This window comes from Zingiber officinale, chromosome 10A, assembly GCF_018446385.1.
Source record: "Zingiber officinale cultivar Zhangliang chromosome 10A, Zo_v1.1, whole genome shotgun sequence".
Taxonomy (NCBI): Eukaryota; Viridiplantae; Streptophyta; class Magnoliopsida; order Zingiberales; family Zingiberaceae; genus Zingiber; species Zingiber officinale.
In genome coordinates this window covers 50,204,107-50,209,513 of record NC_056004.1, presented here as the reverse complement: position 1 = coordinate 50,209,513, position 5,407 = coordinate 50,204,107, and the positions used below count along the sequence as shown (strand labels likewise).

At 42.5% G+C, this 5,407-nt stretch overlaps 2 long non-coding RNA genes across 2 annotated transcripts; both read left to right on the top strand.

Moving 5' to 3' along the window:
* The first annotated feature begins 391 nt into the window (after positions 1 to 391).
* LOC122026112 lies at positions 392 to 1,300 on the top strand. Its single transcript, XR_006124023.1, has 3 exons — positions 392 to 911; positions 1,038 to 1,091; positions 1,241 to 1,300. It is a non-coding gene; the product is annotated as an uncharacterized LOC122026112 (long non-coding RNA).
* Positions 1,301 to 2,575: 1,275 nt separating this feature from the next.
* LOC122026113 lies at positions 2,576 to 3,184 on the top strand. Its single transcript, XR_006124024.1, has 2 exons — positions 2,576 to 2,803; positions 2,892 to 3,184. It is a non-coding gene; the product is annotated as an uncharacterized LOC122026113 (long non-coding RNA).
* The last annotated feature ends 2,223 nt before the right edge of the window (positions 3,185 to 5,407 follow it).

Genomic DNA, 5,407 nt, shown 5'->3' with positions numbered 1-5,407 from the left:
GAGGCGAACCTAAGAAGGAAAGGGTCCTTCTTCACGTCTTTGAGAGAGGATCTGAGGGAGTCGTTCTTGCCGGAGGACCCATTTCGACGGCGTCCGGATGAGGTAGAGTGGCACCAGTCCTCGAGATCAACGCTAATGCTCAAGTACTTGGTAACCATTCTGGAGTGGGGGCCAAAATATAACTATAAAATGTCGAAAATAGGCGAATAATAATAAGGGCATTTTCTGGAATTTTAGGAAATTTTTCAGGAATTTTTCGGAGCTCGTATGGACGAGTTTACGGGGATATATAAAAAAAAAAAATAGGGTCCCGAGAAAGCCTATTTTGGCTACCCCGATATTAAGGAGGAAATGTTTGATTTTTCTTCCTTTTTCTTTTATTTCTTTTCTTATTTTTCCTTCGCCGTTCCTTCTCTTATCCCCGCGCGCCTCCTCTTTCCTTGCCCTAACCGCTGCAGCGATTTTCTTCTCCCCTCTTCTCTTCTTCTTTTCTCCCCCCTCGCGTCCGATCACAGCCGACGCCGCCCGGAGAAGTGCCGACGGTCGCCTCCTCTGTGCCGAGCCCTAGCGCTGATCGCACCCGCAGAGTTCCTTTTTCCCTCTGCCGTCGGCGGCGTGAGGCTTCTCTGTCTCTTTGGTTTCAGGCGCCGACAGCCGGCCACCGCGAGCCCTATCTCCGATCACCGAGCAGAGCAGGTCCCTTTCTTCTACCTTAGCCCTGTGCCCTAGCCGTCCGACATCTCCTGGTACAGCCGAGTCTTCACCGGATCTGCCCTAGATCTGCCGAAGACTTCCCGGGTTGTGCCTAGCTCTACCCATTGTAGCCACCATCAACCACTTCATCTTTGGGTAAGATTTGATTTGAGTCTATGGCTTGGAGGTCTCGGCTGAAGAATTAGGAATCTGTTGAGGTGAGTTTGGGAAGATGAATTTGATGATTTCGATGGTTTGAGCTATTGGTATTACTTTTGTTATGTAAGCATAGGGTTAATTATATTAAATCCTGTATAGACCTTATATGGTGACTTCCTTTGCAGACATTGTTGGAGAGAGAGCTAACCGTTGTGATCTTTCTTTTGTTTGATCCAGAGGTAAGGCTTAATGAATACAATCAAATATGTTGGTTGATTTTGATTGATGGTGTAATTAGGGTTAATGAAACTAACCCTAGATGGTCGATGGATTAGGAATTTATTTAACTATTTGTTTATACTTAGCTAAATTGTAGGATTTATCACAGGACCTTGACGCGAGACGAGTTTCTCGACGTCCGGATTTGGACTGATTGGACCTTTCTTATTGGAGGCGGGTACTTCTGACTTTATGTCGTTTGATATACATAGTAGTGATTTTAACAAATTGCAATAATTATGTTTCTCATTTGTTTCGGTTAGTCACTACCCAATACTTATTACATGCTTGGTTGATTGCTTGTTTTGCATCTCATGTGTTCCTTACCTGCTTATACATGCTTATAGGGGGTAGTGACATACCATGCTTCATCATGTTCAGGACCTAGGTTGTATACCTTATCTGATCTGTGTACCGTTGTTTGATTCATTGACTTATGGTGCACCTTATGTATGTATATGGATTAGTTCAGTATATTTTGTGGTTGTTGGCATGCACCATTTGCATGATTGCATGCTGTGCGATAATCTGCTCTATTATTGTTGAGCACATAGCCAGTTACATGGATCTGCACACACCACCACTCATGGGTTAGTGGTCGATTCAGGCAGAGTGTGTTGCAGCAGGGACTTTGTTTTGCTTCGTTGGTCCGCTCATGGGTAGTGTGACACAACGTGGTAGCCGGCAGGGATTCCTCCCCGTCATCGTTTATCGGGAGTTGAGAGCATTGCGCTCCCCCATTTATGATTTGCGGTAGGAGGATAGATGTATTCCGACAGCATCCCGTCCACTCGGTCACACATCTGGAGCAGTGACGACAGAGTGCACGGTTGTCACAGCCCTACCCACTCGACCTCACTATTGTGTGTGAGATAGTTGACTGGTGTCAGGGGTGACCAGGACGCATCATTAGCATCATATGCATGATGCATTTATTGCTTGTGTTTGTGTTTGCTGCATTTATATGCTGCATATTGTTTGGATACCTATGTTTGACATGCATAAAGGATTTCTATACCACTCGGACTGTTTGTCCTTATACCCAGGTCCTTGTTAGTACAGTTTCTCTCCTGTTTACTTCAGTTGCATTTTTTTATCTTTCTTATATCAGGAGACTGTACGCATGATTAGTGCTAGGTGTTATTTCCCTACTTTGTATATCAGTTGTACATGCTGAGTGTTGGACTCACCCCGCCTCCATTGTTGTTATTTTTTTTCAGGTTGATGCTGTCAGAAGAGAGTTCCAGTTACTGGTCCCTTGCAGACCACGAGGACTTGTTGACTTTTTGTTTTTAGTTTTTCTTCTTATTTGACTATGTGTAGACTTGGTTTGTTTGATACTTGGATATAGTATGGATTCTTATGATTGATGAATTTTCGTATGGTTTGGATTTGTTCTACTACATGCCTACCTGGACGGCAGAAGAGGTGAGTTTGTCGGATTTGTGTTTTATGGGTGTAGTAGAGTAGGGTTGTTTTCGAGTCATGGTATTATTGTTTTGTTTACTTATTATTAAACTGCGTGGTTGTGTCAGCCAGAGGCTGAAATTTATATAAACTGCGTGGATGTGTCAGTGAGATCTTCTCGCCGGCTTCACCGTCGCCATCCTCGCTGTTCCGCAAGGCATCAGCTATGCCCGCCTCGCCTACCTTCATCTCGTCATCAGCCTCTGTATCTATGATCTGCTTAATTAATTTGGAATCGATTACATGCATGATTAATTAATTAAGTAATTAATCACTATTTGTCCCTGTTTCAGATTCGAGTTTCATCCCATCGTTAATCTATGCGATATTTGGTAGCTCCACAAACGTGGTCAGCGGGGACATCGCCGCCGTCTCGCTGTTTCTTGTTTCAGCCATCGGAGCAAAAGTATCGCCGGTTGACCACCTGGAGTTGTACACGCATTTGCTCTTCACCGCCTTCTTCACAGGGCTCTTTCAAGCGGCGCTTGACATCTTTCGTTAATTGTTAATTTCTAGTGTACGTAAGCTACAAAAAAAAGAGTCGATAAATAAATAAATAAATAAATAAATATACAGAATTTGTATACATGCAGCGAATTAGTTGTGCCGCACAGAACCGCACAAACAACACCGCAACATACTGTTGCTATATATATATATATATATCTTAAGCTGTATAGATGGATGAATACGTGAATATGTAGGCTGACTGGTGGTGTTCTTCTCACATTCATCACTGGTTTCATGGGAGGCATAGCGGTTATCGTCACCATGCAACAATTCAAAGGGATGCTGGGATTGAAACATTTCACCACAAACACTGATCTTGTCTCTATCATGTGCTCTATCAATTCCCACATAGATGAGGTTGATACTTAATTAATTACTTGAAAATTAATTATAAACAATCTGGGACTACTATTGCTGATAGTTTAAAGTTTCAGTGGAGATGGGAAAGTGCGGCTCTTGGGAGATACTTGATTACCAATTTGCTCCTCAATAGTCATGTGGTTCTGATAACTGTGCTTCATATTCTTCAGCCAACAGTCAACAAAAGGCACGCTTTAAAGCGTGCTAAGCTAGTTTTATTATTATTATGTCTTCCGTTTAACTTGCTTATCTCCATTTATTGAGCTTCATACTACAGTAATAAAAAATAAATGTCATGCATCATATAGAAGCATTGCTTCTTATTATAGCATTCTATATCTCGACTCGACCGTTAGAGCAACAATTGATTATTTATTCACCTATGATATTATTTATTGTAAAATACCAAAAAAAAGGCGAAAAATAATAAGAGAATTTTTCTGGAATTTTTAGAAGTTTCTCGGGAATTTTTCGGAGCTCGTATGGACGAGTTTACGGGAATAAAAATTGGGCCCGGGAAAGTCTGTTTAGACTACCCCATTTTAACGAGGAAAAGATTTATTTCCTTTTCTTTTATTTTTTTTCTTCTTTTTCCATCGTTTTCCCCTCACCCGCGTGGCTTCCTCCCGAGCCCTCGTGACGCCGATCCCTTGCCCTAACTACCGCGGCGGTTTCTTCTCCTCCCCTCCTTTATTTTCTTCTCGATCGCGTCGCACCTCTTCTAATTTTCCTCTTCATCTTCTCCGCCCGATTCCGTTCCACTCTCCTCTGCCGAAAGTCACCCCTCGCGGAGCAATCTCGCTAGCCACTGCCAGCCGAGTCGCCCTCTGCCGATTTCCCTCCTCTGCCCTAGACGCAGTCTGCCGCCGTCGAACCGAGCAACGCCGACCCGCGATTCCCTTTCTTCTTCAGCCTCCTCCGCACGGTAGAGCACCCCGGCAGAACACCCCCTCTTCTAATTAGGAATCGTGCCCTAATTTTCGACTCCTTGCCGGTCTCACATCTCAGCGCTGCTGTCTCTCTGCCCTAGCAGTGATTGCCGGGGGTATTCGGTTGCTCCGACGCGAACTGGTAAGTGGGTGTCTGCCCTAGATTTTTGAATTGGGTATTAAGCCTTTATGTGGTGTTGACGTGAGATTTATTTTGAAAGGTAGAGGTTTGCTTTCGGTTCCGGCTATCCCACTGCTGATAGTTTGTGGCTGACATCGTTGGATCACAGGAGTAACCGCCATTTCCAATGGCTGATAAGCCACAAAATCTATATTAAATGTCACAAATAGGCTTATCAAATTAACAATGTAATATATTCACTGAACCCCTTAATTAAACAATAATGTCGTAGTAACGAGCCCAGGATCGATCCGAGGAATCAACAGTATGATGTAATTTAGGATTGCCTTTTATTCCTATTTTTGGGGTTTTCGATATAAAAATGGAGTTGGGGGTTTAAGCTTTAAATCTAAATCTAACAGAGGAAAAACACAGCAATTAAGAAATTAATCTAAAGCAAGAGTGAAACATAACTATGTGCCAATGAACAAATCATTACGCATTGTCACACTACGTTGTGATAAATCCATCAACACACATCAAACTAAGGATGAAATTACGAGACTCAAATAAATCTGATCTAAAGCAAGATGTAAACCTAATTTAGCCCTTAAACACTAAATAATTAACCAAGCACAAATAAAACTTAAACTAAGCTTCAACAAGGAAAGAAATGCTAACTACTTGCATAAAAATATAACGAAAATAAAAATAAATCTGTATCAAGCTACAAAACAGGAATAAAATGAAATTAACCCTAACCAATCCAACTCACAACCAATCTCACCAAACTTCACACTCTTGCCGTCACACAAGAGTGCCAAAGTCGAGACCACCCAACTTTGGACCTCAATGGATCGTCTCAGCTGCGTATCAGCTCAAGGAAGGT